At 43.6% G+C, this 10977-nt stretch overlaps 1 non-coding gene across 1 annotated transcript; it reads left to right on the forward strand.

Annotated features, from left to right (window-relative positions):
• Positions 1-10641: 10641 nt before the first annotated feature.
• On the forward strand, positions 10642-10761 carry LOC145396349 (5S ribosomal RNA). The gene has a single exon (XR_013896770.1). It is a non-coding gene; the product is annotated as a 5S ribosomal RNA (ribosomal RNA).
• The last annotated feature ends 216 nt before the right edge of the window (positions 10762-10977 follow it).

The raw sequence follows: 10977 nt of genomic DNA on the forward strand, positions 1-10977 counted from the left end.
TTACGAAACAATATTTAAATACCTATACTATGAATGCAAAACATAAAAATAAACGTATGAATTCTGTGTACAGTTTTGGGAGTCATGAAACGCAGCTAAAGTCATTTCAGAGAAATATGTCTTTCTTAAGCTTCCCGTTGCAACTTCCAAACCGTGCAGTACATACGCCACCACACATCCCACCGCGGCATGTGTGGGTCCAGCTGCAAGGTGTGTGATATGTGTGGTGGAGTGTTGGATACGCCCCCGTCGCCACCACCACAACCACTAACCGATCTCCCCCAACACGCCCAAATATCCCCCCCCAACACACACACACACACACACACACACACACACACACACACACACACAAAACGAACCACACGTTGTCTGTGGCAAAGGAAGTCCTGAATACACCACCATACATCCCCCCCCCCCCACACTAACACCGTTCCTCACGTTTCAGCTCTCACACTGGATAACAAGAGGGAAACAAAAAAAGTGCTGGTGAACTGAATACATAATTGCAAGTCGACCACCCAGGCGCACTGATCACACCAGATGCCAGCCATATAGTGTTTCCTGGAAGAGGCTGGCCAAAATATCGGTGACTGGAAACCGTATACGGCCTTGAGCAAACGTTAGCTGACATTTCTCTCTGCCGGTAGGTGGTGCGATGAAATGTTTTACGGAATATGAACTATTTTTGTGGTAATATGAATCACACAGAAAAGTGTATGAGATGGAAGGATACTCTCAGTCATTTGGGGGTAACGAGAAATATGTAGAAATATGTAGAGCAAGACACAGAAGGTTGCTGGGAACCTTCCATTCATGGCTGCAGAGTCCCGTATGCTTTGTTGTGGGCACTGAGGCTATAGTGTGGATGGGGTTACCCCTACATTGCGTACTAGATCCACGGCTGACAGATCCACGCTACCGTCCCGGAGTAAGTATCAGTCGAAACAGAAAGGCATCTTGCTAAGCACCTAAAATCTACAATAATCAAATGGATCGAACTCTCGCTTTGACTGTTCCTTTGCACCGTTTTCGTAGCAGTTTCAGAACCAAAAGAACTTTTGCTAAACTATAAAAAAGACATATAAGTTTCATTCGTCTGGGACCGCAGAAGTGTAAATGGACCAATTGCTGTGTGAGACTGTGCTCTGTTGGTGAAAAATAATGGCCCACACCGTAATTATGTAACTGCTGATGGTGACGTGCGTAAGAGTCACTGGGATTGACTAGAATGGATCAACGTGTTTATCTGTTTCCTCATTAACCGCACCACTCACTAATGGCAAGGCCATTCAGTGGGGCACGGGGGAGGAGGAAGGGGGAAGTGTAAAAAGAAGTTGGGGAGCTGAAGAAGATAAATAGCTTCGTTCTTAGAAGAATGAATGTAAGAGAACAAGGGGAAGAGGTGGGACTGGAGCAGAAAAGAAGACCTTCGTTCTTAGAGAATGAAGATAAAAAGAAGAAGAAGAAGAAGGAAAAGGTGGGCTGGAATAAAGCCTGCTGTCCTTCTTTACACCCCCATCCCACCACTCCTCCCTCTCCCCTGAGCCTGGCTTCTCCAAATGCTGTAGGATTGGTGCAGTTAATGAAGAAAATACCTTTAATCCCATTAGTATTTCTACAATGAGGAAACATACTAAAAAATAATGTTGAATCACCGACGCATCTTTCTCCACACTCTGCTCTACCTTTGCACTTGTTTACCGCAGAAGGAAATTATTTTTGTTAACAATAATTTATAACTAGGATAACACTGGCCATATAAACTGTCGAATGGTGAACACTAGTCTAACAGAGCTTCCAGGTAAAAAGTACGGTATGCGGTTTTTATATCTCTCCCTATATATATACCTATCTAGCTGTGTGTGTGTGTGTGTGTGTGTGTGTGTGTGTGTGTGTGAGAGAGAGAGAGAAGAGAGAGAGAGAGAGAGAGGAAGATGGTTACAACTGAGCTCCTATAAATCGCAGTGAAAGGTCTAGTGTGGTACTGTGGACCCTGACAGCTAGCCTGCGGGGTATCGGGAGGAGAAGGAGGAGGAAAAAAATGTAGTAGGTAGAGAAATTTAGCACAAAATGTAAAAGATGAAGTGAGATGGAGCAGAGTGGTTTTATTCCAGCGGAATATTCATCATAAAAACTGCAAAATAAAACATTTATTGGACAAAATGTATTTAGGCTACCGGTACCTATTTTATCTATCGATCCATCTATCATCCATTTCCCATTTTGCTCCATCAGGTCAGTAAAGGTCCGAGTCTACAGGTACTCGAGTCCAGGCACTGAAGCACTGCATGAATAAGGCAAGGTAGTGAGTGACTCAGCCTCGCTCTCCCCTTAGTGGTACTGTATTATGTGAGCACTGAACCCCAACCACATCCCATATGGAAAACCCTAACGTATGTACAGTCGTGACCATATGAAAATAATCACCTATATTCCTGTGTACCCCATGCCTCTTTTTGATCTGGCTTTCCTTTATGCGCGGCAAGTCACACTGGGTGGAGAGTAAGAGGGGCTGGAGGAGGAGGAGAGGCCAGAAAGAGAAGAGGGCAGGTGGAGGTGGGGGGACAGAATGATGGTGCTTGGAGTGGGAGTTGAGGGAGGGAGGGAGGAGTAGGCAGGGGAGGGAAGAATGAAAATGCCGAAGTTGTGGCCACATAATTGTCTATTTTCTTTCATTCAGGGCATCATATAAAGGAGTTACTATTCGGTAGAAGTAAAGCTGCATTACACCTTGTATAAGCGGCGTCAGATAACAAGCTTTAGATAGAGTGGTGATATCAAGGACTGGCTCTCGTGAGAGAAGTATACTGACGTGACAGGTCAATTATTAGTGCAGAGCCATCGAGACTGAGTTGGCCCAGACTGTCAACGCAGCGTCTGGATAAGGCGACCATAGGCCCGCCTTAAGGCGGGACACTCTCGCCTTTTTTTTTTTTTTTTTTTTTTTTTTATATTTCCCGCTTTTTAATTGTGAGTAAAACGTCCTGCTGTTTTGCAAATTATCTAAAATATCGCGCTTTTAGAAAATTATGCTTAATCCAAACCAAATGAAATACCGAATTGTTAATATAAAATCTGTCATACTAACTGCTAACTTTAGTCGGCCCATTCACCGTACCGTACTGTATATTGGTCATTGGGGTTCGTTTGAGACATTAGTGTTTAATTAGCAGCCTCAGGGTGAGGTGTTGCGTGGCAGCCGTCGCTGTCACTCGCATTTAAGTCAGTGTATCTCTCTCTCTCTCTCTTTCTCTCTCTCTCTCTCTCTCTATTTATATATATACACACACACACGTGACAATGTCCCGCTTTTAGCTCCAATAAATCTGGTCACCTTATGCGTGGAAGCCAGAGAAAGAAGACACGGGTCCGCCTCCTCCAGCACACCAAAGACGAGTAGGAGCTGTTCAGACGAAACCAGGTAACCATCAACAACATTGTTTTCCCGGTGCCGCGACGTCTGCATGAGGTTTTTAAGGCATGAGGCCACTGGACTACTTACTAAGGCTTTCCTGGTTGCTTTGGCTTGACCAGTGTCGGTAAACATTGACACAGATATACTTTGGGAGTTTGGGAAGGAGTTTGCTTCATTTTCCCTCTAACAGGTAATGAGAGATACCGGTACTATATCCACCCATGAGCACAGACATCAAATTTATTTACCTTTTATGCACATTTATTCTAAATAGCCTTTTCATATAGAGATGTCATTAAATAATTATTGAATTTACATGAGGGTGGTGCGAGGAAGTAAGTATGGCTGTGGCTGAGAAGAGACGGGCATATGAATTGTGGCTGCAGAGGAAGGATGAGATGTCATATGAAAGGTATAAGGAGAAGAGGAATAGAGCGAGAAGGGCTGTGCGTGATGCTAAAGTGGCAGCAGATGAGAGGTGGGGTAGGCGGCTGACAGAGAATTTTCAACAGAATAAGAAAATGTTTTGGAAGGAGGTGAAAAGGGTGCGAAAGGGAGAGTCTGGGAAGGAAGAACGAGTAAAAGCAGAGGATGGGAGGATGTTAATTGAGATGGATGCAGTAAGGAAGAGATGGGCAGAGTATTTTGAAAGATTGTTAAATGTAGAGGAGGAAAGGGTGGCTGAGATTGTGGCGGATGGAAGGGTGCAAGGAATAAATGTGTTGGGAGAGTTGAATGATTCTTTGATCACGAAGGAAGAAGTGGAGAAGGCAGTAAAGGATATGAAAACAGGGAAAGCTGCAGGTATGGATGGGTGTGCTGTGGAATGCCTGAAGGGTGGTGGAGTGACTATTGTTGACTGGTTAGTAAGACTGTTGAATGTGTGCTTTGAGAAAGGTATGGTGCCAATTGACTGGGCAAGTGCTTGTGTGGTCCCGTTGTATAAAGGCAAGGGTGATAAGTATGAATGTACTAGCTTTAGGGGTATAAGTCTGTTGAGTGTTGTAGGTAAAGTGTATGGTAGAGTGTTAATTATGAGAGTTAGAGAGGGTACAGAGGGAGTGATTGGTGATGAGCAGTGTGGCTTTAGGAGAGGGAGGGGATGCGTTGATCAGGTGTTTGCTGTGAGACAAGTGTGTGAATAGTATTTAGCGAAAGGCAAGGATGTGTTTTGGGCATTTATGGATTTAGAGAAAGTGTATGATAGAATTGATAGGGGAGGCTTTGTGGACTGTTTTTAAGATTATATGGACTTGATGGTAGGTTACGAAAAAGGGGTGAAAAGTTTTTATGTAAATAGTAGAGCGTGTGTAAGAGTGGGAAATGCTGTGAGTGATTGGTTTCCCGTGAGAGTGGGGCTGCGACAGGGATGTGTGATGTCGCCTTGGTTGTTTAATATTTACATGGATGGTGTTGTAAGGGAGGTGAATGCAAGAGTTTTAGGTGGTCTGAGTCTGGTAAATGTTGATGGAGGAGAGTGGAATCTGAAGCAGCTGCTGTTTGCAGATGATACTGCACTGGTGACTGATTCAGAGGAGAGATTGAGACAGTTGGTAGAGGAGTTTGGAAGGGTGTGTGAAAGGAGGAAATTGAAAGTAAATGAGAATAAGAGTAAAGTGATGAAGTGTACGAGGTTGATAGATGGTAGGGGGATGAATATAGTTTTGAATGGTGAGTTGCTTGAGGAGGTAGATTGTTTTAAATATCTAGGGTCACATGTTGCTGTGGATGGAAGAATAGATGCAGAAGTGAAGTTTAGAATAAATGAAGTAGGAAAGGTGCTGGGAGGAATGAAAAAAGTGTTTAAATGTCGTTCGCTTAGAATGGATGTAAAGAGAAGGCTGTATGAGGGTGTTGTGGTACCGACTGCATTATATGGGGCTGAAACATGGAATGTGGGTGTAGCAGAGAGGAAAAGTTTGAATGTAATGGAGATGAGATGTCTGAGGAGTATGTGTGGAGTGACTCGTATGGATCGAGTGCGAAATGATGAAGTGCGAAGGAGAACTGGAGTTGTTCGGGAGATGGCTGGTAGAGTTGAGCAGAGGGTGTTGCAATGGTTTGGGCATATGGAGAGAATGGATAATGAACGATTGGTGAAAAAGATAACTAGATCTGATGTGAGAGGTGTAAGGCTGAGAGGGAGACCACGAATAGGATGGATGGACAGTGTGAAGAGAGCGCTGGATGCGAGAGGGATGTCTGTTGAGCAAGGAAGAGTGGCTGTGCGTGACAGAAATAAATGGAGAGAAACTGTGAATGAATAAGTGATGACGCAGCCCTGAGGGGATATTCTTCCGCATTTGGTCTGATCAGCTAGTCAGGTCAGGTGCGGGTAAGGGGATGGGTCTGTTATGATGTGGCAGGGGTAAACCAGTTCTGCTGTCGGGCCCTGCTGTGGATGTCACTGATTGCATTGCGCAGTTGACCCTTTGTGCGGTGTGATGCGGTGAGGATCTGTCCGTTCTCCCCTTTGGGGCTAAGATGCGAATGAATGTGTTTGAATGGATGAGTAAATGGAGAGTGAGTCGTCCTGTCTCGGCTACCTCCCTTTCCTTGGGGGAAGCAGCCTAGGTATATAGATAGATAGATAGATAGACATGAGGGTGACTGTATAGAGGGAGTGTATACCGCGAGGGTGATCATATTTACTGTGGACACAGCCATGTCAAGGGTTGCATATAATATTTAGTTCCAAAAATTAATTCCATGTAAGGGTAGAGGACGTTTCTTACACAAACATTATGGAAGTCAAAGCCATCCAGATTCCATTCTGCGTCTGAAGTCAAAATACACGGATAAACACAAATATCTGGCTCCGCACAAATGTTGATGTCACGTCAGTATACTTCTCTCACGAGCCAGTCCTTGATATCACCACCTATCTAAAGCTTGTTATCTGACGTCGCTATACAAGGTGTAATGCAGCTTTATCTACCGAATAGTAACTCCTTTATATGATGCCCTGAATGAAAGAAAATAGACAATTATGTGGCCACAACTTCGCATTTCATTCTCCCTCCCCTGCCTACCCTCCCTCCCCTCCCTCACTCCACCCAAGCACCATCATTCGTCCCCCCACCCACCTGCCCTTCTCTCTCTGGCCTCTCCCTCTCAGCCCCTCTTACTCCATTGTGAATTGTCGCGCATAAAGGAGCCAGTCTGAGGCATGGGGTACAGGAGTATAGGTGATTATTTATGGCCACGACTGTACATCATCCGAACAGGGATCCTTTACGCATTTTACAAGTTATGCGCACTCTGAGAGCGCATACCTCCCCCGACACCTATACCAGAAAACTCTGATCAACAAAATTTAATCAAAGTTTCCATGGCCCATAACCTACATATCCACAAACTTTCACTTAAATCCATCAATAACTATAAGTTATATGGTGGACAACCATACAGAGGTGAATACATAACCTCCTCCAACTTCATTAGCAGAGGCAATCAGATGGTCATTTAGTTGTACGAGTATGGTTACCACGTGATGTATTAAAATGGCTTCCCAGTCAGAGTAAAAGGAAACATTTAGCTAGTCGTTGAATACAGAGTTACCCGAAGGTTGCACTACATCGACTGAGTGGATGGTGGCCGCCCGAATCTACTACAATTACTGTATTATCCTTTAAAACTAAAATAAATCTTTAATCTTACTCCACTTTATAAAGAATGTTTTATTGCCTTTCCATATAGGTTACCATCAATCCCGTTCCTGTTTCTGTCTCGTTGTCTGTCTGTCCTTTTGTCCACTCCAACTGTCTCTATCTATTCCCGGACGCATGACTCTCGAACCTTGTCCATTTCTGCCTCAAGCTTCACTGTGGGTGAACATCTTACTGCAGGAACAGAGTAGTAGAAATTAATGGAGCCCTTAAGGAAATGTGTACCAGAGAGAACATATATTTCAATGATGTCTGGAACAGATTTGTTGAAAAGCCAAGCCTCTTTAGACAAGATGGTGTACACTTAAATGCGAAAGGAATTGCAGAGATGGGCAAATTGATAAATATGGCCGTTTTTAAAATCCACGAGAATGTAGGCGTGGCGGAAACACCTGCGCCCCCTGGGGACCTCACGGACGCTCCCACCTCGCCAATCACCCCAGCCCCGCCCCTCACCCTCACCTCACCCCCCCCTAATCTCACTGTCGCGCAGTCACCCTCCCCCTCCTCTCCCTCCCTATCCACCCCTCCACTAACCCAGGGAAACTAAATCATAATTCCCGGGGAGATTACACACAGGATTACACAGGAAAGCAAACAGCAACAGACCTTACGGTCCTTTCGAGGCTGCTTGTTAGAGAAAACTATGACTACAAGATCTAACTCTACATGTTGAAGGATAAGGATAGTAAAGCAAGAAGGCTCCCCCCACCACCAAACCCTCCAGGAAAAAGTTAGAAAAACCACCATGCAGCATGGAAAAACTGACATGGAAATTTTATAGGAAACACTGGAAAGGAAAAGTCACATTCTATAATACTTTATCTATAAGCTACCCGATAGAGTAACCTGAAAGAGAAAGTAAACAAATAAAATAATAGTTACGGCATGACATTATAAACCGGTTACATTGAGTTAATGGGAAGTCTGTGGACATAACGTGGAAGCTACACACTGCACAGTGTGGATGTTTAGGTGGTGCAGCAGCCTTGCCTGGCGCTTTTAAGGTAGGCAGCAGTCAATCAGGCCCTAGCTCCGTTTGCTCCACTGAGACAAGGAACTCTCCCATGTGGGACAAGTACACAAGTTTCATCCTGAAGCAGTGACCCCTGGTACATTAAAAAAATCCCGATGGTGGTCACTTGACTAACAGGGACCCTCAGTGATCCACAGCCCATCACATGTCGAAAGTAAGAGTAGTACCCATTAACTCAGGGTTATCTGTGCAGATCCTAATCTGTGCTTATATTGCTTTCTTTGCACTGGGGAGATTGAAAGTATATAGGACGGGTGTCTTAGATAAAAGGGGACTGCACAGTGCACAGTGTGGATGTGCAATGCACAGAGTGGATGTTTAGGTGAGTGCGGCAACCTTCCCTGGCGCTTTTTAGGTAGGCAGCAGTCAATCAGGCAATAGCTCCGTTCACTCCACTGAGACAAGGAACTCTCCCATGTGGGACAGTACACAAGTTTCATCCTGAAGCAGTGACCCCTGGTACATTAAAAAAATCCCAATGGTGGTCACTTGACTAACAGGGACCCTCGGTGATCCACATCCCATCACAGGTCGAAAGTAAAAGTAGTGACCGTTAACTCAGGGTTATCTGTGCAGATCCTAATCTGTGCTTACTGTATATTACCTCATTTGCTTTGGGTAAATAAAAAAACATATAATGACGTGATGTGACGCTATGTTAAGTTTACGGGGTGTCCTGTAGACATGAGGGGACTGCACAGTGTGGATGTTTAGGGGTGGTGCGGCATCCTTGCCTGGCGCTTTTAAGGTAGGCAGCAGTCAATCAGGCCCTAGCTCCGTTCACTCCACTGAGACAGGGAACTCTCCCATATGGGACAAGTACACAAGTTTCATCCTGAAGCAGTGACCCTGGTACATTAAAAAAATCCCGATGGTGGTCACTTGACTAATATGGACCCTCAGTGATCCACAGCCCATCACAGGTCGAAAGTAAGAGTAGTGACCGTTAACTCAGGGTTATCTGTGCAGATCCTAATCTGTGCTTATATTGCTTTGGTTGCACCGAATAAATTGAAAATGTATAATATCGTGACGCAACACTATGTACGGGTACATTGTTTACGGGGTGTCTTGTAGACTAAAGGGGCATGAACTTACATGTACCGTAGCTATAAAAGCAAGTTATTCGGACAGAAAAAGAGTCAGCTGAGGATTTTTGTGCAAATACTTGTCTAATTTGTTTTTGAATGTCTCAATTGAGATACTGTTCACGGTATCTGAGGGTAATCTGTTCCAGATATTTACAACTCTGTTAAAGAAGAAGTATTTTGCTTCGTGGGATTGGAATCGCTTTCCCATGATTTTTCAGCCATTACTTCTGGTTTGACTCGACCGGTCTATATCAAAATATTTATTCATGTCTAAGTTGTCATATCCCTTCATGATTTTGAAAACTTCAATAAGGTCCCCTCTTAACCTGCGCTTCGTTAGGCTAAATAATTTAAGTTCTTCAAGGCGTTCCTCATATGGTTTGTTTCTAAGTCGTGGTATCATTTTTGTGATTCTTCGCTGAATTTTCTCTAATTTTTCAATGTCCTTTCTGTAGTACGGAGACCAGAATTGCACACAATACTCAAGATGGGGGCGCACTAGCGAGTTGTACAAGGCAAGTATGACTTTTTCCGATTTTTAAACTCGAAAGTTCTTCCAATAAAACCCACTAGCTTGTTTGCAATTTTAACTGCATCGGTACACTGCTTGCTTGGTTTTAGGTTATTTGATATTATCACACCAAGATCCTTTTCACTGTCTGTACTTGATAACTGAATATTGTTCATTTTGTAATTTGCATGGACATTGTTACTTCCAATATGAAGTACTTTACATTTTTTTGTGTTGAATTTCATTTGCCATTTTTCTGCCCAGCTTGCTAAGGTATTAAGGTCATTTTGTAACTGCTGCCACTGTAATTTTGAAGTGACTTTACTGGTTATTTTAGTATCATCTGCAAATTTGGATACTTTACAATTTAGACCCTCATCAATGTCATTTATATAGATAATAAAAAGTATCGGTCCAAGTACTGAGCCTTGGGGAATGCCAGCTTGATCACATTACATACATTTGGATTCCTTTCCGTTTATCACAACTCGCTGTTTTCGGTCTGAAAGCCAGTCTTGTAACCATTTTTGCGTCTTTCCTTTTATTCCATGTGCTTCTATTTTTCTCATGAGACGCTTGTGAGGGACAGTGTCAAATGCTTTCTGAAAGTTGAGGTAAATTATATCTACTGCTCTTGAGTCATCGTATGATTTGTAAACATCATGGAAGAAGTCCAGTAAGTTAGTTAAGCATGAACGACGATGTCTGAATCCATGTTGCGAGTCTTTAATTATATTATTTTCTTCTAGATAATTAATTATTTTATCTCTTATGATTGTTTCCATTAATTTGCACACTAGCGATGTCAGGCTGATTGGTCTGTAATTTCCTGGGTGCGACTTATTTCTCTTTTTAAAATTGGCTTTACATTTGCTAGTTTCCATTTGCATGGGACTTTCCCAGTATTTAATGATTTATTGAATGGCCATACCACGTTTGAGTACACCGCTTTCCGTCCGATCAGCGAAGTTAAGCAACGTTGGGTCTGGTTAGTACTTGGATGGGTGACCACCTGGGAACACCAGATGCTGTTGGCATCCCTACATGTCAAGTGGGGTTGGTGGAGGATTAGTGCCCCTCCCTGTAAAACAATTAACTCTAAGCCCTTGACCACCCCGTTTGGGATACATGGCGTCTGGCGATGGATGGATGGATGGAATAAGACAGAGAGTGGCAGCAGTAACTCATGTTTTGCTTCTTTGAGAATTCTCGGTGATATTTTATCGGGGCCAGGGGTTTTGTTTATGTCCGTA

The sequence above is a fragment of the Coenobita brevimanus genome, chromosome 36 (genome assembly GCF_032717465.1).
Source record: "Coenobita brevimanus isolate Jiangsu-jjx chromosome 36, ASM3271746v2, whole genome shotgun sequence".
NCBI classification, from domain to species: Eukaryota; Metazoa; Arthropoda; class Malacostraca; order Decapoda; family Coenobitidae; genus Coenobita; species Coenobita brevimanus.